Source organism: Vulpes vulpes, chromosome 9 (genome assembly GCF_048418805.1).
Source record: "Vulpes vulpes isolate BD-2025 chromosome 9, VulVul3, whole genome shotgun sequence".
Taxonomy (NCBI): domain Eukaryota; kingdom Metazoa; phylum Chordata; class Mammalia; order Carnivora; family Canidae; genus Vulpes; species Vulpes vulpes.
This window is the reverse complement of record NC_132788.1, coordinates 49016126-49036700: the sequence shown is the minus strand read 5'-3', so window position 1 is coordinate 49036700 and position 20575 is coordinate 49016126. Positions and strand designations below refer to the sequence as shown.

The following is a 20575-nucleotide window of genomic DNA, read 5'->3' as shown; positions in this document are numbered from 1 at the left end:
AAGACTATACTTTCAGGGATCATTTCTATAGTTTGTTAATACTCCTTACCAAGAATTTGAAAATTATAACATCATCCACCCCCCCATTCCTATTTTCATAAATAAAGTTTTATTGGGGGGAGCCTGGGTGGCTCAGTAGGTTAAGTATCATACTCTTGGTTTCAGCTCAGGTTCTGATCTCAGGGTCCTGGGATCTCATTGCGCTCCCTGCTCAGCAGGGAGTCTGCTTGTCTCCCTCTTCCTCTGCTCTTCCCTCTGCATATATTCTCTCTCTCTAAAATAAAGAACTAAATCTTTTAAAAAATGTTTTATTGGAACACAAACATCCCTGTTTATTTACATATTTTTATGGCTGCTTTTGAGTAGAATTTAATGTGTAACAGAACTAATGTAATATTGTGTGTCAGCTACCCTTTTTTTTTTTAAGATTTTATTTATTTATTCATGAGACACACAGAGAGGAGAGAGAGAGAGGCAGAGACACAGGCAGGGGGAGAAGCAGGCTCCATGCAGAGAACCTGACATGGGACTCGATCCCAGGTCTACAGGATCAGGCCCTGGGCTGAAGGCAGCGCTAAACCGCTGAGCCACCGCAGCCACCGGGGCTGCCCAGCTACCCTTTAATTAAAAAAAATTTTTAATTGGGGCGCCTTGGGTGGCACAGTTAGTTAAGCTTCAGATTCTTGGTTTCAACTCAGTTTGTGATCTCAGGGTCATAAGACAGAGTCCCGTGTAGGACTCTACTCAGCACAGTCTGTTTAGATTCTCTCTCTGGGGCAGCGCAGGTGGCTCAGAGGTTTAGCGCCGCCTTCAGCCCCGGGCGTGATCCTGGAGACCTGGGATTGAGTTCCACAATAGGCTCCCTGCGTGGAGCCTGCTTCTCCCTCTGCCTGTGTCTCTACTTCTCTCTCTCATTCTCTCTCTCTCTCTCTCTCTCTCTCTGTGTGTGTGTGTGTGTGTCTCATGAATAAATAAAATCTTTAAAAAAAAATTCTCTCATCCTCTGCTCCTCCCCACTGCATTTGTTCTCTCTCTCTCTCAAATAAATAAATATTTTTTAAAAAATTAATTAAAAGAAAGTAAGAAAAAAAGTTGCAAGAGACATTGTATGGTCCACAAGCCTAAACTATTTAATATTTGGCACTTTAACAAAAAGTTTGCCTGACATTGTTCTATACTCCATCTACTTTTATTTACTTCCCCAATTTACTCTCATTTCCTACTAAAGTACATATTTCAACATCTTACTTATTATAAACCTTCATGAACATTTAATATACTTTTAGTAATAGGCTTGGGAAAGATTTTTAGTAGACTTCAGTTCTTTCCAAGAAAATAGGAGTTGTTGTTAGCTTTCATACATAAGCCTTGCACTTCATCTTCTGCTTGTTTTACATTTACTCAAGTTGTATTTTCCAAATGTAACCACTTATGATTGTGCAGGTTGTTCGCTTCACAAGGGGACCCAGCAAAGGGGATGAGCTGAGGCTAGATGCAGCCTGTGTGCCACCTAACAAGCCATAATCCTTGACATAAGACCATATCCCCACAGAGGAAAGGGCATCTTTATTCAATTACATGAAGGTCTCTTGCTTGCCAGCTTTGCACTCACATCACATGGTTGCTTGTGTCCATGGTTGCTTGTGTCCCCTCAGGCTCCCAGGGGCACTAACAAAGGACCTGCGCCCGGGGAGAGCCCGCCACACTCCGCGGCCGGGCTGGACCTGGGAGCAGCTCGGGCAGCGGGTCAGGCAGCGGCTCCGCGCGGAGGAGACTGAGCGGCTGCGGAAGTGCGATTCCAGTGGCGCGGACCCCAGAGCCCAAGACGCCAGGGCACACAGCCCAACATCTGGCGCTCCCCCCACCCCTCACAGGTGGAGGCCGGGAGGACACAGGGCAGCGAGGACGCTCCTGCTGCTGGGCGGCCCTGAGCTGTGCAGATCCTCACCCCCGACCCCGGAGCATCCAGGCCCCTGAGGACTGGGAGCTGCAACAGTTACTGCCGGAGCTGACTCCAGAGCTGGAGGGCTGGTCGCAGCCACTGTTGTTATTGCTCCTGGCATCACCCTGTACCTGGGACTCAGCAGGGGCCTCACAGGATAAATAGCTCCCACTGAGCTGTGTACCTGGCAGGGGCTGGGCAGCTCCCCCAGATGCACACACCTGAGAATCAGCACAGCAGGCCCCTCCCCCAGAAGACCAGCTAGAAGGACAGGGGAAAAGCAAGTTATCGACCAAGAAGTGCTGGAAAGTTCCAAGAAAAGTCGAGGGGCAGTATATAGAATCAAAGGATACTCCCCCTTGTTTTTTGTTTTCTGTTTGTCCCCCCGCTGTGGGCGACCACTAGCTAGCTGGAGTAACTGAACCAAACCAGGCCCGGACTTGCGTCCCTCATTCACTCAAAAGGCTCGAGAGCCTAAAGGGTGAATAGTTGGTAGACGCTTGAGAAAGGGCTTGAGCAATGGTTCTCAGGGCTCGCTTGTACGTGATCGCCCACATAACACAATAGATAAAACTTATTCTGACCTGGTCATAAATGTAAATAAGGGTCTGTCTGTCCTTGCTGGTCTGTTTACCATACCTAATACTCCTTTGAAGTATGCACATCTGGAGCAACAAGCTTACCTATTTACCAAGGTCTTCTGGCACCCGTGAGTCTGTCTTGCATGCTGAGAAAGGGGAACTTTGGAGGGTTTCACAAACCTGCTAAAAATAAACACCTTCTTGGCTTTGTTTTGCTCATGCTATAAAATGTTGTAAAACCTTGAATAAAGCTGGCACTGCTTGGACATCATCCACTGTGTCCCTCCTGTCCCCATCTCTTTACTTTTATTTTATTTTCCTCATCCCCTTATCCTCAGGACCCTGATCGTGTTGCTGCAGCACACGTGCAACATCCCCTCCCTTCTTTTTTTCTCTCTTTTTCTCCTTTTTCCAGTACAACTTGTTTTTGGCCACTCTGCACTGGGAAAAAATGACTAGAAGGAAAAACTCATCTCAAAAGAAAGAATCAGAAACAGTCCTCAATCCCACAGAGTTATAAAATTTGGATTACAATTAAATGTCAGAAAGCCAATTCAGAAGCACAATTATAAAGCTACTGGTGGCTCTAGAGAAAAGCATTAAGGATTCAAGAGACTTCATGACTGCAGATTTAGATTTAATCAGGCAGAAATTAAAAATCAATTAAAGGAGATGCAATCCAAACTGGAGGTCATAACGACAAGGGTTAACGAGGTAGAAGAACGAGTGAGTGACATAGAAGATAAACTGATGGCAAGGAAGGAAACTGAGGAAAAAAGAGAAAAACAAAGGTCATGAGGATAGGTTAAGGGAAATAAATGACAGCCTCAGAAGGAAAAATCTACGTTTAATTGGGGTTCCCGAGGGCGCCAAAAGGGCCAGAGGGCCAGAGTGTGTATTTGAACAAATCATAACTGAGAACTTCCCTAACTTGGGAAGGGAAACAGGCATTCAGATCCAGGAGATAGAGAAATCCACCCCCCCCCCAAAAAAAAATCAATAAAAACCACTCAACACCTTGACATTTAATAGTGAAACTTGCAAATTCGAAAGATAAAGAGAAGATCCTTAAAGCAGCAAGGGACGAGAAATCCCAAACTTTTATGGGGAGAAGCATTAGGGTAACAGCAGACCTCTCCACAGAGACCTGGCAGCCCAGAAAGGCCTGGCAGGATATATTCAGGGTCCTAAATGAGAAGAACATGCAGCCAAGAATACTTTATCCAGCAAGGCTCTCATTCAGAATAGAAGGGGAGATAAAGAGCTTCCAAGATAAGCAGAAACTGGAAGAATATGTGACCACCAAACCAGCTCTGCAAGAAATATTAAGGGGGACTCTGTAAAAGACAGAGGAAGTCCAAGGAAACAATCCACAAAAACAGGGACTGAAAGGTATCATGATGACACTAAATTCATATCTTTCAATAGTTAACTCTGAACGTGAATGGGCTTAATGACCCCATCAAAAGGTGCAGGGTTTCAGACTGGATAAAAAAGCAAGACCCATCTATTTGCTGTCTACAAGAGACTCATTTTAGACATAAGGACACCTACAGCCTGAAAATAAAAGGTTGTAGAACCATTTACCATTCAAATGGTCCTCAAAAGAAAGCAGGGGTAGCCATCCTTATATCAGATAAATTAAAGTTTATCCCAAAGACTGTAGTAAGAGAGGAAGAGGGACACTATATCATACTTAAAGGATCTATCCAACAAGGGGACCTAACAATCATGAATATTTATGCCCCGAATGTGGGAGCTGCCAAGTATATCAATTAATAACCAAAGTTAAGACATATTAGATAATAATACACTTATACTTGGTGACTTGAAAGTAGTGCTTTCTACTATTGACAGATTTTCTTAGCCCAACATCTCCAAAGAAATAAGAGCTTTAAATGATACACTGGACCAGATGGATTTCACAGATATTTTCAGAACTTTACATCCAAATGCAACTGAATACACATTCTCCTCAAGTGCACATGGAACTTTCTCCAGAATAGACCATATACTGGGTCACAAATCAGGTCTTAACCAATACCAAAAGATTGGGATCGTCCCCTGCATATTTTCAGACCATAATGCTTTTTGAAATTAGAACTAAACTACAAGAAGAAGTTTGGAAGGGTTTCAAATACGCGGAGGTTAAGGACCATCCTGCTAAAAGATGAAAGGGTCAACCAGGAAATTAGGGAAGAATTAAAAATATTCATGGAAATTAATGAGAATGAAGATACAACCATTCAAAATCTTTGGCATATAGCAAAAGCAGTCCTGAGGGGGAAATACATCCCAATACAAGCCTCAAAAAATTGGAAATAACTCAAATACACAAGCTAACCTTGCACCAAAGGAACTGGAGAAAGAACAGCAAATAAAACCTACACCAAGCATAAGAGAGTTAATAAATATTCGAGCAGAACTCAATGAAATAGGGACCAGAAGAACTGTAGAACAGATCAACAAAACCAGGAGTTGGTTCTCTGAAAGAATTAATAAGATAAATAAACCATTAGCCAGCCTTATTAAAAAGAAGAGAGAAAAGACTCAAATTAATAAAATCATGAATGAGAAAGGAGAGATCACCACCAACACCAAGGAAATACAAACGATATTAAAAACATATTATGGGTAGCTTTACACCAATAAATTAGACAATCTAGAAGAAATGGACGCATATCTGGAAAACCACAAACTACCAAAACTGGAACAGGAAGAAATAGAAAACCTGAACAGACCAATAACCAGGGAGGAAATTGAAGCAGTCATCAAAAACCTCCCAAGACACAAAAGTCCAGGGCCAGATGGCTTCCAGGGGAATTCTATCAAACGTTTAAAGAAGTAACCATACCTATTCTACTAAAGCTGTTTGGAAAGATAGAAAGAGATGGAATACTTCCAAACTCATTCTATAAGGCCAGCATCACCTAAATCCAAAACCAGACAAAGACCCCACCAAAAAGGAGAATTATATAGATCAATATCCCTGATGAACATGGATGCAGAAATTCTCAACAAGGTACTAGCCAATAGGACCCAACAATACATTAAGAAGATTATTCACCATGACCAAGTGGGATTTATCCCCAGGATGCAAGGCTGGTTCAACACTTGTAAAGCAAACAATGTGATATCAGCAAGAGACAAACCAAGAACCATATGATCCTCTCAATAGATGGAGAGAAAGCATTTGACAAAATACAGCATCCATTCCTGATCAAAACTCTTCAGGGTGTAGGGATAGAGGGAACATTCCTCAACATCTTAAAAGCCATTTACGAAAAGCCCACAGCAAATATCATTCTCAATGGGGAAACACTGGGAGCCTTTCCCCTAAGATTAGGAACAGGACAGGGATGTCCACTCTCACCACCGCTATTCAACATAGTACTGGAAGTCCTAGCCTCAGCAATCAGACAACAAAAAGAAATAAAAGGCATTCAAATTGGCAAAGAAGAAGTCAAATTCTCCCTCTTCACAGATGACATGATACTGTACATAGAAAACCCAAAAGACTCCACCCCAAGATTGCTAGAACTCATATAGCAATTCAGCAGTGTGGCAGGATACAAAATCAATGCCCAGAGGTCAGTGGCATTTCTATACACTAACAATGAGACCGAAGAAAGAGAAATTAAGGAGTCAATCCCATGTACAATTGCACCCAAAAGCATAAGATACCTAGGAATAAACCCAACCAAAGAGGTTAAGGATCTATACCCTAAAAACTACAGAACACTACTGAAAGAAATTGAGGAAGACACAAAGAGATGGAAAAATATTCCATGCTCATGGATTGGCAGAATTAATATTGTGAAAATGTCGATGTTACCCAGGGCAATTTACACATTCAATGCATTCCCTATCAAAATACCATGGACTTTCTTCAGAGAGTTGGAACAAATCATCTTAAGATTTGTGTGGAATCATAAAAGACCCCGAAAAGCCAGGGGAATTTTAAAAAAGAAAACCATATCTGGGAGCATCACAATGCCAGATTTCAGGTTGTACTACAAATCTGTGATCATCAAGACAATGTAGTACTGGCACAAAAACGACACATAGATCAATGGAACTGAATAGAGAACCCAGTAGTGGACCCTCAACTTTATGGTCAACTAATATTCGACAAAGCAGGAAAGACTATCCACTGGAAAAAAGACAGTCTCTTCAATAAATGGTGCTGGGAAAATTGGACAGCCACATGCAGAAGAATGAAACTAGACCATTCTCTTACACCATACACAAAGATAAACTCAAAATGGATGAAAGATCTAAATGTGAGACAAGAATCCATCAAAATCCTAGAGGAGAACACAGGCAACACCCTTTTTAAACTTGGCCACAGCAACTTCTTGCAAGATACATCCATGAAGGCAAGAGAAACAAAAGCAAAAATGAATTATTGGGACTTCATCAAGATTAAAAGCTTCTGCACAGCAAAAGAAACAGTCAAGAAAACTAAAAGACAACCAGAATGGGAGAAGATATTTGCAAATGACATATCAGATAAAGAGCTAGTATCCAAGATCTATAAAGAACTTATTAAACTCAACAGCAAAGAAACAAACAATCCAATCATGAAATGGGCAAAAGACATGGACAGAAATTTCACATGGAAGACATAGACATGGCCAACAAGCACATGAGAAAATGCTCCACATCACTTGCCCTCAGGGAAGTACAAATCAAAACCACAATGAGATACCACCTCACACCAGTGAGAATGGTGAAAATTAACAAGACAGGAAACAACCCATGTTGGAGAGGATGTGGAGAAAGGGGAACCCTCTTGCACTCTTGGTGGAAATGTGAACTGGTACAGCCACTCTGGAAAACTGTGTGGAGGTTCCTCAAAGAATTAAAAATAGAACTACCCTATGACCCAGCAATTGCACTGCTGGGGATTTACCCCAAAGATACAGATGCAGTGAAAGAACAAGACACCTGCACCCCAATGTTTATAGCAGCTATGTCCACCATAGCCACACTATGGAAGGAGCCTCGGTGTCCATCAAAAGATGAATGGATAAAGAAGATGTAGTATATGTATACAATGGAATATTACTTAGCCATTAGAAATGACAAATACCCACTATTTGCTTAGACGTGTAGGGACCTGTAGGGTATTGTGCTGAGTGAAATAAGTCAATCGGAAAATGACAAACATTATATGGTCTCATTCATTTGGGGAATATAAAAATTAGTGAAAGGGAATAAAGGAAAAGGAGAGAAAATGAGTAAAAATATCAGTGAGGGTGACAGAACATTGGAGACACCTAACTGGGAAATGAACAAGGGGTAGTGGAAGGGGAAGGGGACTGGGTGATGGGCACTGAGGGGGGCACTTGGTGGGATGAGCACTAGGTGTTATGCTATATGTTGGCAAATTGAACTCCAAAAAAAAAAAGAAAGAGGAAATGTCTTTTCTTAAAAATGGAAAAAAAAAAGCACAAGAAATCATTGACTTATTTGTCTTAATACAATGTGCAATTACTTCCTAAATAAAATGCATGACATCAGAGCTGAAAGGACCTGTGCAGAGGTCAGTGTTAAAGGTTTTAAAAATTAAATATTTAACATTTCATAATAGGGGATGAAAATACAGTATAAAGTATAAAATTAAATTTGAATTTTATATTTTTCTCAAGAAGTCTTTTATATTACACATTTGGATTGTTTATTCCACCTACCTCTCTTAAAATAAATATAATTCTGAGTTTTCAAATTGTTATATTGAATTTACTAAAAGGTTTTGAAAAACTACTCTTGGCTAAGGACATTACAACATAAAACATTTTACCAAAATAATGAATTCGCCCTCAGCAACTCTAAAGTAAACGCTACAAAATGGTTATCCGAGTTACATACTTCAGTTTGAGGTCAAGACATGAATTATTATCAAGACTTAAAGTGACTAATGAATTAGCTGACTATTCTAAACCCCATGTTCATAGAAATGTTAATGATAAAAAAACAGTGAAACCAAATATACGCAATCACATTCAGAATGTGTATGGAAAAAAAAATCCTTTCTTTAACCTGTTCCTATATTTTGCAAGGTTTGAAGTAAACCTCTCCTAAAGAAACCACCTTTCCACTATGAGAGATCTACTCCAGCTATGTTATCTCACCACTGAAATCACACTTTATTATATATACATGACCTAAATAGAGTGATGGCACCTGAAAACCAGTATCGGCACAGTATCACACCCAAAAAAAGTAGATAATATTTTTGTTTTGTTTTTGTGTTAGTTTTCTTTTGCCATTCAACAACTTACCACAAATTTGGCAGTTTAAACAATACCTCCTAATTTGCTCATAATTCTGTAGTTCACAGGTCTAGAATGGTGTGACTGGATCCTCTACTCAGAGTATCACAAGGCAGAAATCAAGATGTCAGCTGAATTGAGTTTCTATCTAGAGGCTCTGGAAAAACAATCTACTTCCAAATTCATTCTAATTGTTGGCAAAATTTAGTTACAGTAGATCTTGCGAATGAGGTCTCTATTTTCTTGTTGGTTTCAACCAGGGCATTCTCAGCTCCTGAAGGCCTCCCACTGCTCCCTTCTAAGGGGCCCTTTCTATGACAGCATTTGGTTCTTCAAGGCCAGCTGGGGTGTGTCTCTGCTGCTTTGAAACTCTGACATCCCCTTCTGCAACTGAATGGAGAAACCTCTCTGCTCTTAGAGGACTTAACTGATTAGGCTAAGCCCACTAAAGATAATCTTTGTTTTGCCATACAGTGGCATCACAGAAAAGGTTTCCTCATCACATTCACAAGTTCTACTCACACCCCTAGGGGAGAGGATTATATAAGGGCAAGGGTCATTGAAAGTAATCTTAGTGTAGGGTGTTGGTGCCTGAGTTGGTTAAGGAGAGAGAGCATCCACAAAGGGAGAGGGACAGCAGTGGCAATGGGATATTGGTTACATGCAGTCTCCAAGTAAATATGTTAAGATAATGGAAGCCAGATTTCTCACTGTCAGAAAAGGGAAAAACAAAAAAGAAAAGAGAGAAAACTACAACAAACTCCATGCTGTTAGATTTGAGTATATTATGTGAAGTCAGTTTCCAAAAACAGATATAGAAGTGTGAGTGTGTGCATGTGTGCATGTGTGCATGTGTGAGTGTGTGTGTGTGTGTGTGTGTGTGATATCACTTCTGTGATATTCCTGCAAGAGATGCATAACCTCAACTTAATCATGAGAAATCAACAGACAAACCCAATTGGAGGGACATTCTACAAAATAACTGGCCAGCTCTTCAAAAGAGTCAAGGTCATGAAAAACAAAGACAGTCTGAGGAAGTATTCTTAACAAGATGACTAAAAAGACCTATTAGATGCAACATGTGATTCTATACGGGATTCTTTTGTTATAAAAAAATATTATTGAGAAAACTGAAAAATAATGAGTCTAAGGATTAAATGGTATGAATAAGTCAATGTTAGTTTCTAGAATTTGGTCATAGTGTGCTTATATAAAAGAAACACCCTTATTTGAAAGAAATGCACATATTCTGGAGTGCTGGGGCATCATATTGGAAACTTATTTTTAAATGGTTCAGGAGAAAAAAGGTTTTTGTACCGTATTTGCAACTGCTATGAAAATGTGAATTATATAAAAATTTTAAGTGAATTGTAAAAATTTTTTAAATTAGAGAAAAATTATAAGAAAATATTTAAATAATTTTTAAGTCATAAAAATTTTGACTCCAAAATTTCACTTCTGATAGGAAATGATTCATTTAAGGAAATGATTAAAAATATATGCCTACCTCCAATAGCCCTAGCACAACTATTCACCATTCAGCTTTTAGCTTAAGGTTATTTTCTTAGTAAAGTCACCCCTGATCTTACCAACCCAGATATGAAGCTCTTGGACACAAAGTTCTTGGACAATCTCATAGTAATTTGTGGCTTTTATCACAGTATATAAGTACATATTTACGTAAACATTTGATTAATGACTTCTTTCCTCTGAAGCCCAGGACCAGCCCACCATTGTATCCTCAGTACCTAGCACATAGCAGATATTCAACAAATACAATATAATGTAAATGGATGAATAAATTTATATTATGTAAATTATTATATAACTAAGAAAGAAAGAAAAGAAAGGATTTAAGAAGGAAGGAAGAGAGAGAGAGTGAAAGAAAGAAAGAATCTTAGTCCATTCATGTTGCTATAACAAAATACCATAAACTACATAGCTTATGAACAACAAACATCTATCCTTATAGTTCTAGGGACCATGAGGTGCAAGATCATGGAGCTGGCAGATCTGGCGTCTAAGGATGACTCATTTCCTAGATGGCTGTCTTTTTACTATAACCTCTTATTATCGAAAAGGAACAAGGGAGCTTTACTGGGCCTCTTTCAATAAAAGCATTAGTCCCATTCTTGAGGATCCCCCCATATGATGTAATCACCTCCCAAAGACCCCTACCCTCTAATACCATCATCTTGGGGGTTAAAATTTCAACACAGGAATTTTGGGGGAACACAAACATTCAATCTAGAAGGATAGCTAAATAATAAGCAATGTGCGGGCTTTAAGTTCATAAGCATAGCTGTCACTCAGCTCTATCCTTGGAACCTAAACTTAAAAAGACCTGTTGGTTGGAGAAGGTAAAGAACTAAGAACTGAACAATAAACACATTTGATAGCATAAAAACCATCTGAAGATAAAGCAACACCTGCCTTTACTTCTTGAGAGGAAGCAATATAATGAATAAATAGGGCAATGGTTTTAACCAGGGATGGATGGATGGATACATACATACATACATACATACATAGACAGATAGTTAGATAAAAAGAAAGACAGATAGATAGATCAACTGATTCATTACAAACCTCTTTGGAATTTGATAAAAATGAAAATACCTGAAAGAAACTTATGGTATTGGTGATTCAATGGGTGAATCTGAGAATCCATTAATTTTGATGACTGTTCTGGTCAAAGATAATATAAGGTAGAGAAATTCTATCTCTGCTGAAGCTGCTGAACCAGACCTCTGACTCTACGGAGAAAGAACCATAAACAATAAGAAACAGCTGCTCCCTACATAACACATTGGAGCCTAAAATAATTTGCTCTAAAACCCTCTAACAGATATTAACACAAAAGGAGAAAGGATCTTTCATTCCCAATCCCTTATTCCACCATAAATCATCACAGCTTGAGGGCTTTGGGGCCACCACCTATGGGAAAAACTAGATTCTGGAGCACCTTCTGTCTGGAGTGAACAAGTCATCAACAAGTCAGTAGGGTTTGAGCAGCAGCCCAGCAGCTACCATGCCATGCCAAGGACAGACCAAAGCACCCAATAGAGCAGCATAAGGTCATGAAATATTGTCAAGCACCTGGAGAGTCATAGGAACTCTTCAGAGAACTGCCATGGGACTTGAATGCCTCTGCTGAGCAATTAAGGGCAAGAGCCACAGTGATCCATGATAATTGTGTTCCACCAAAAAAAAAAAAAAATCTATAAAATGTTTCTGCAAAGAAAATCCATAATTTTATTCCTATTCCATATATAAGAAAGCAAGTTTTATTTATTTATTTTTTATGGTAGATGGTAGAAATCAAGTTTTAAAGCTATTTTATAGCTTTAAAGAGAGTGAGAGAGTGCATGAGCAGGGGGAGGAGCATAAAGAGAGAGAGAGAGAATCTCAAGCAGACTCTGAGCTAAGCATAGAGTCCCTCTCAGGGCTTGATCTCATGACCCTGAGATCATGACCTGAGCCAAAATCAAGAGTCAGACCCTCAACCGACTAAGCCACCCAGGTGTCCCAGGAAATAAAAGTTTTTAAAACCAGTGCATCAGTCACATTTAGAATACATCTTTGCACTAAGATCATGCAAAAAATATCTCCTCTCCTTTTTGTCAAAGATACTCTTTACCTGGACAATAAGTGAGACTTGAATTAAAAGACTTCTCTTAAAATGATAAATGAGTTAAATAACACATCTGACAAGATTTTCTTAGCAAAATAACCATGTGACGCATTGGACTGAATAATTCAAAGAGAAAATACTTTATGTTATATTTATTCTCCATTTCAATTTGAGCTATAAATCTGATGCAAGTTGTCCACAACCCATGTACTTTGGTTTTGTTTGTTTTTTATAAAGCACTAACATCTTTCATTTCTCTAACATTTCAGAATATAGTTCAAATAACTTAAAATAAAAGAGGATATTTAAAGCATTGATGTATGGGGATATTTCTATTTGTCTTCCTCACTTTACGATTCCCAGACCCACCAATTTAGCCCCATTTCAACACAATCTTACTTCCCTCCAGATAATCCCTATCTCTGTCCTCACTTTCAAAACTACACTTCTCAAAAGCATTGTGCACATACTTTTCTTCATTTTCTCACCCTTCGTTTACTCTTCAACCACTCCAATCTGGCTTCCAATCTCACCAAAACCATCCTCCCTAAGATTATCATCTTCATCACCAACAGGTATCATGCTTCTGAAACATTTAACACTGCTAACCCCCTTGCTTCTATTACTGTACTCTTTTACTTCTCTGGCCACTCTTTTTCTAGCTCGGTTCCAGACCTCTCTTTATCTACCAACCTTTAAATGTTGGATTTTCTCAAATCTTAGTAATGGGTCCCCTTCTCCTCCCACCCTATACCAGTGAGTGCCCACTAAGATGCCTCAGAAGCTAACATAATACAATAAAGCAGACCAAAAAAATCTCTCCAGTGAAGGGAAAATATACATCTACAGTGGAAACTGAGCTTAAATAATATACATTATTCACATGCAGTAACATAACTTTAACTACTATATAAACATCAACCCTCAATTACTTATCTCTAGTGTAGACTTCTTTTTGAACTCCAAGTACATATGTTCAAATGCCTACCCAACATTTTTCTTTGGATATCTTGAGAGGGTTTCACATTCATCATGTCCAAGGCAGAATTTATGATCTCCCAACCTAGTTCTCCTTGGAGAGAAGATTCATTTTATAAATTAGTATCATTTTATAAATGACATCATATGGCTACTAAAAACTAGGTGTCAGGTATAGTTGAGCATCATTCACTCAATTGTTAACATATTTTTAGAGTATTCAAAGTGTATTTCTTCAGATTATGGTATATATGAATGTGAGTACAGATATAAATATAAATTTGAGCTTTGTGTGTATATTTGTGTACATAGTTTTTATATCACTTTATATATATGTGAAATATATACATAAATGTGTGTGTATCAGTATTATACTACTACTGCTGCCAGAATATATTAAAGAATTATGTTAGAAAAATATTGTTAAGACTTGGACTCAAATGCCTGTGGCTTATATGACAGCCATATTGAGGAAGATTTTCACTCAATATAAAGCAAATTGTCTTGCCTGCAGGACGATCTAGTTGATGCTGTGATGCCCCAGGTCCCCCCTTGAGGAAGAAAAGACTTGTTCCACTAATTACAGAAAATGAACTTCAGCTTTTTATCTTCTGTGAGGATTGCCTCAACTGAACCAAACTGCCTTGCTAAAAATCCAATGACTGGTCAATAATGGGGCATAAAGGCCCAGCACTTTAGCACAACTTATGACAACTCAGACAGGCCACCGCAACCCTTAGCTCAGCAGGAGCTTTCACTGAGACTACACGAGAGCTGGACTTCTCCCTCTGCCCAATCCTGCCTCCTTTCCTCTCTTCCTCAGGTGATGATGCCAAGGGCACTTCCCAATAAATGCTCAGCACCCTCATTTCCCTCTTTCAGTCTGCCTCCAGAGAACTCAACCTGGGAAACTTGCCAAATATGGAATGGCCTGCATCCTAAATATTATGCGCCCATTGCTGGAAATGCCCAAAGAGGGAACAATGATTTTTAAATGTTAAAGATAATATGCATATATGGATGTCCTCTAATATTCTTTTCAGATGGTTTTATGCTTCTAAGTTTTAGACATTGGGAATCATATAATTAATATACTTTATGTGCTGAGTACTTTATACATGTTATCTATTCAAGCCTCACAAAAACCAGGGGAAGTGGAGTATTGGCCCCAATTTACAAAAGAAACTGGGGTTCAGAAACATTACTTGGACCAAGGTCACATATTTATTAAATAAAGGATCTAGAGCTTGAACTGAGTTCTTCTCAGTTGTCCATCTACAACCAAAGCTCCTTTCACTATATCAGTTATGAGAAAAGACAGAAAAGACTATGGGTTTATAAAATATACTTTATTTTATATATAATGTAATTATATCAAATTTTTAATTTGTTCTGCCATTTCCAGTATTTTAAAGGGTATTTTTAATATCATTGAAAATGCAGCTGTGTTCCCTTTTGCCTAGTATAAGTAATTCTATTTAGTAATCTTTTTTTTTTCCATTTAGTAATCTTGATGGTATCTTTGAGAATTATGGAAGTTCTTTATTATTTTACTTGCTTCCTCATGAGAGTCTGTCTTTCTGCTCAGTTGTATAGGCATGCTATGTGATACATCTGGCAGCACACCTTTCACAGCTTCCAGACTGCTAGGACCAAAGCCAGAGGTCCTTGAGTAAAATTTTGCATGTTCATACGAACATTAAAATAGCAGATGAGAGAAGCTTTGTAAAAACTATTTCTGAAATTAAATTAGCATGTAAACTATATTTTAGCATTCACCATTCGAGACACAGCAAAGATTAGCCCTTGAGTTGTTGGAATTTGAGAAGGTATGATAGAAAAAAAAAAAAACTTAAACAAAGGCCTATCAAATACTGTTATTATCTTAAGGGTTACATTAGATTTTCAGAATAGTTGAGAGACTTGACTACAGTCTGAGAAGCAACAGCATCTTTAGCTCCAGATTATGTCCAAGTTAACGTTACAAAAGCAAAATTGAGGACAGAAGTTTACATGAAATCTGACCAGACCATATCAGCCTTTTAAATAATAAATAGCAATACTTCCAACATATTTTGATGTCAGAAATAATTTTCATTGCAGAGCAGAAATTATAGTTTCAAATTTGATTATTTAGAACTCTTTGGGGGATCCTAGAGGAAGGGTAGGATATCTAAGAAGGCAGCCATTTCTTGGTAGACAATGTTAAGAAGATGACTAGGATATACTCACTCTTACTTCAATCTCATATTGTACTTTCTTACAAACGTGTTACTTAAAACATGTTACAAAAATTTAAAAAGAAAAAGTTTGAAACCACTCCAATAAGTGACCAAAAAAAGCTGTGTTTTCAAGGCTATGGTGCCTACCAGGTGCTGCGAGCAGGGCGATTCTTTCTAGGAGATATTGTAGTTAGGCTATGGAGCCTGGGTCCTGTCACTTTCCAGTTCTGTGAGACACAAAGAAATTTATCAGAACTTTAGTTTTCCAACTTGTGACTAACTATATCATCTTCACAAGAGTACTATTATACATCAGCTATTATGAATTATGTGCTGTGTCCATCACAGCTTCCTCAGGTTTGAGGGCATCATTTGACTCCATAACCACTGGTGCCCCTGACACCACTCAGGAGCCAAGCACCTTCAGCAGCTTTATCTGCCGTCTTCAGTCTTCAGAGCTATCTGGTATACCAAGGACTTCCTTCTTAGATATGCATTCAACACTGACAAAGGCCTTAGCCATTTCTGCCACCACCATCATTGTTATTCTCTCACTATATTCTATTTTTTTGTACAATAATGTATGTAGTTAGTTGTCTTCTTGAAAAATGAAAAGTATGAAATCTTAGAGCTAACAGAGCATTTAATGTGTGAGCTCTGGAGTCAGAACACCTTATGTGAGTCTTAGACTCCACAACCTATTAGCTCTGTGATCATAGGCAAGATAATTAATATTTCTAGACCTCATTTTTCATTTTTCTCATCTATAAAATGAGCACAATAATGGCACCCACTCCTAGGGTCATTCATTATGAGAAATGAATGAGATAATCTGTGTAAACTTCATGGAAAACATTAAGGATTCAACAAATTCTAGATATTATCATTGTAGTATCTCACTAGAGTAATTCTATTTTTAAATGGCATGTATCAGGCTATACAGCCTTAAGAATAAATAATAGTGAAAGGGAATATAAGGGAAGGGAGAAGAAATGTGTGGGAAATAACAGAAAGGGAGACAGAACATAAAGACTCCTAACTCTGGGAAACGAACTAGGGGTGGTGAAATGGGAGGAGGGCGGGGGGTGGGGCTGAATGGGTGACGGGCACTGAGGGGGGCACTTGACAGGATGAGCACTGGGTGTTATTCTGTATGTTGGTAAATTGAATACCAATAAAAAATAAATTTATTTAAAAAAATAAAATAAAAATTACATTTCCTTTAAAAAAATAAATAAATTTCTTAATCAAAAAAAAGAATAAATATAAAATGTGCAAGAAATATTAAGTGAAAATGAATAAATAGGCACAACTATAGATTTTTTGTGTTTTTAAAAACAGGGGGATATATCTAGATATCAGGGAGATCAGGGAGTCCTTCTGAGAAGGAGAAGCCGGGAACTAAAGAAAAGGAGTTCAAAAGAAACTAACTTTTTACTGTGGACAATTTTTTACTCTGTGAATTGCTTACTATGTGTAGGAATTACCTTGCCCAATAAAACATTAAAAATGAATACTTATTTTAGCCACAAATAATATTTGGAAAGTGTCATCCCGATACTGTTGCTTTTCAGGGGCATATTATAGTAATTGCAAAAGTACTGATTTAAAGAACTTTGACTGCAGTGATATCTCACAATACTGTTCCACTTTATATATTTTTGTTAATTATATCAATTACCTCTTGGGCAGTGAAGAATATGAATTTCAACTCAGGCTTCAGAAAGTTGATAAATAAAAATTATGCTATGCTTTATTTAAGAAACATTCACCAAAAATTTCTATGAATGAGAATATAATTCACCTGATATTTAGTAACACACCATATATTCCTCCCTACTCTGTATCAACCTATCCTATGTTATTTGCAAACTGATTCCAGAAAACTGAGGTAATGGGTAAGGAAGTCATTTTTAATCCTGTCCTTAATATGTTTTCTTTGTTCTCCTCCTATGAAATCTCCAACCCCCATAGATGACCTTCTCTTCTACAGGACTGTTAACAACAACTTGCTCTTTGATTTCTAATATTTTTAACACATTCTATGCATTTTTAAATATTTTATTTATTTATTTATTTATTTATTTATTTATTTGAGAGAGAGTGTGAGGGGAGAGACAGAAGGGAAGGAGAGGGAGAGAGAATCTCAAGGAGACTCAGCAATGAGTGGGTTGGCCCTGGCATAGGGTTCAATCTCACAACTCTGAGATCATGACCTGAGCCGAAACCAAGAACAAGATGCTTAACTGACCGAGCCACTCAGACACCCCAACACATTCTGTGCACTTCCACTTTTGCAACTCCCAAGAAAAGAAAAAAAAGCCTGTTTTTAAAATTCAGTAACAAGGAATAAAAATTAAATAATTTTTTGAGGAGTACATAGGAAATAAATGGCTAAATGTAAAACAAGACTAGACAGTTGCAATTCCTGTGCTTTCATTCATAAATAAATACTACCCACAATTATAGCATGTACCTCTCATTGAACACTTAACATGTGCTACTTTGAATTATTTGTTTTATGTTATGTTTTTGTTTGGTTTCACCCATGATTTTAAGTCCTTCCAGGAAAGAACCTTATCTTTTGACCCTTTTGTATTCCCAGAGTTGGTACAGGTCTGAAAGAATAACATGGAAATAATGGGATTATGGCGATGATGGTGGTGATGGTGATGATGATGTAATGATAATGCCCAGGGGGTTGGATTTCAGGCAGTCACTCTGTGCTGAAGTATATGTACTTATCATTCCACCCATATTGTCTCAATATTTACATTAGGCCAAGCTAGTTTAGTCTCTGGATTTACATAAAAATAACAAGGTACTGTAACTGCTATGATAAAACAAAACAAAACAAAACAAAACCAAAACCAAACTTTAGGGAGTGCACTTAAGGTTCGGAGAGTGACCATTATATCCAAAGAGGAGAAAGAGTCTTTATAAATCCAAGTATACATTCAATCTTCTAGGTTACAATGAGGGTTCAGTGTAAACCGGCCCAAGTTAAGGGCTTTGCATGCATTATTTCAATTAATCCTAACTACAACTTTGAGTTTGGTATTATCTCCTTCATGAAAATGAACAAAAGCAAAACTCACTTTTCCTAGGACTGCTTGGCTTGTAAGTGTTAAAGCTAGTATGTGAGTTTCTAGTTCCAGAAGAGAAACTTTTTTAAAGTTTTTATTAAATTCCAGTTAGTTAACATACAGTATAATATTAGTTTCAGGCATACAGTACAGTGATTCAACATTTCCATACAACACCTGGTGCTCATCAGAACAAGTGCATTCTGTAATTTCCATCACCCATTTAACCTATCTATACTCCACCTACAACCCTGATAATAACCCTCAGTTCACTGTCTATAGTTAAGAGTCTGTTTCTTGCTTTGCCTCTCCCTGCTTCTCTTTTTTCCTTTGCTCATTTGTTTTGTTTCTTAAATTCCACATACAAGTAAAATCATATGCTGTTTGTCTTTCACTGACTTACTTCGCTTAGCTTAATATTCTCTAGCTCCATCCACATCATTGCAGATAGGAAGATTTCATTCTTTTTTATGGCTGAATAATATTCCATTGTGAGATATATATATATATATATCTCACAATGGAATATTTTTTCTTGGGAATACATATATATATATCACAATGGAATATCATATATATATATATATATCCCACATCTTCTTTATCCATTCATCAATCAATGGACACTTGGGCTTTTTCCATAATTTGGTTATTGTCGATAATACTACTATAAACATCAGGATGCTGGTATCCCTTTGAATTAGTATTTTTGTATTCTCTGAGTAAATACCTAGAAGTGCATTTGGTGGATCATAGGGTAGTTCTACTTTTAACTTTTTGAGGAGTCTCTGTAAGGTTTCCCACAGTGACTGCACAAGTTTGCATTCCCACCAACAGTACAAGAGGGTTCCCCTTTTACCACAACCTCACCAACACCTATTGTTTCTTGTGTTCCTGATTTTAGCCATTCTGTTAGGTGTCAGGTGATATCTAACAGTAGTTCTGACTTGCATTTCCCTGATGATAAGTGATGCTGAGTGTCTGTTGTGTGTTTCAAGTGTCTGTTGGCAGGGATCCCCTGGGTGGCTCAGCGGTTTACCACCTGCCTTCGGCCCAGGGTGTGATCCTGGAGACCCGGGATCGAGTCCCACATCAGGCTCCCTGCATGGAGCCTGCTTCTCCCTCTGCCTGTGTCTCTGCTTCTCTCTCTCTCTCTCTCTCTCTCTCTCTGTATCTCTCATGAATAAATAAATAAATAATCTTTTAAAAAAAGAAATGAAACACAAAATTCGTGTATCACTTAAAAAAAGTGTCTGTTGGCCATCTGGATGTCTTCTTTGGGAAAAAGTCTATTGTCTTTTTTTTTAATTGAATAAAGGGTTTGAGTTTTTTGGGGTGTTGAGTTTTATAAGTTCTTTATATACTTTAGAAACTAACCCTTTATAAAATATGTCATTTGCAAATATCTTTTCCCAACCTATAGGTTGCTTTTTAGTTTTGTTGATTGTTTCCTTTGCTGTGCAGAAGCTTTTTATTTTGATGTAGTCATAATAGTTTATTTTTGCTTTTCCCTTGCCTCAGGAGATATACCTAAAAAGAAGTTGCTTTGGCCTATGTCAAAGATGTTACTGCTTGTGTTCTCTTCTAGGATTTTTATGGTCTCAGGTCTCACATTTATATCTATAATCCATTTTGATTTTAGTTTTGTGTATAAGAAAATGGTCCAGTTTCACTCTTCTGCATGTTGCTGTCTAGTTTTCCCAACACCATTTGTTAAAGAAACAGTCTTTTTCCCATTGGATAGTCTTTCCTCCTTTGTCTAAGATTAACTGACCATACAGTTGTGACTTCATTTCTGGGTTTTCTATTCTGTTCCATTGACCTATGTGTATGTTTTTATGGCCAATACCATAC

General features: G+C 38.0%; 1 pseudogene; it reads left to right on the top strand.

Annotated features, from left to right (window-relative positions):
* Positions 1–132, top strand: LOC112918729 (small nucleolar RNA U3; annotated as a pseudogene).
* Positions 133–20575: the final 20443 nt, after the last annotated feature.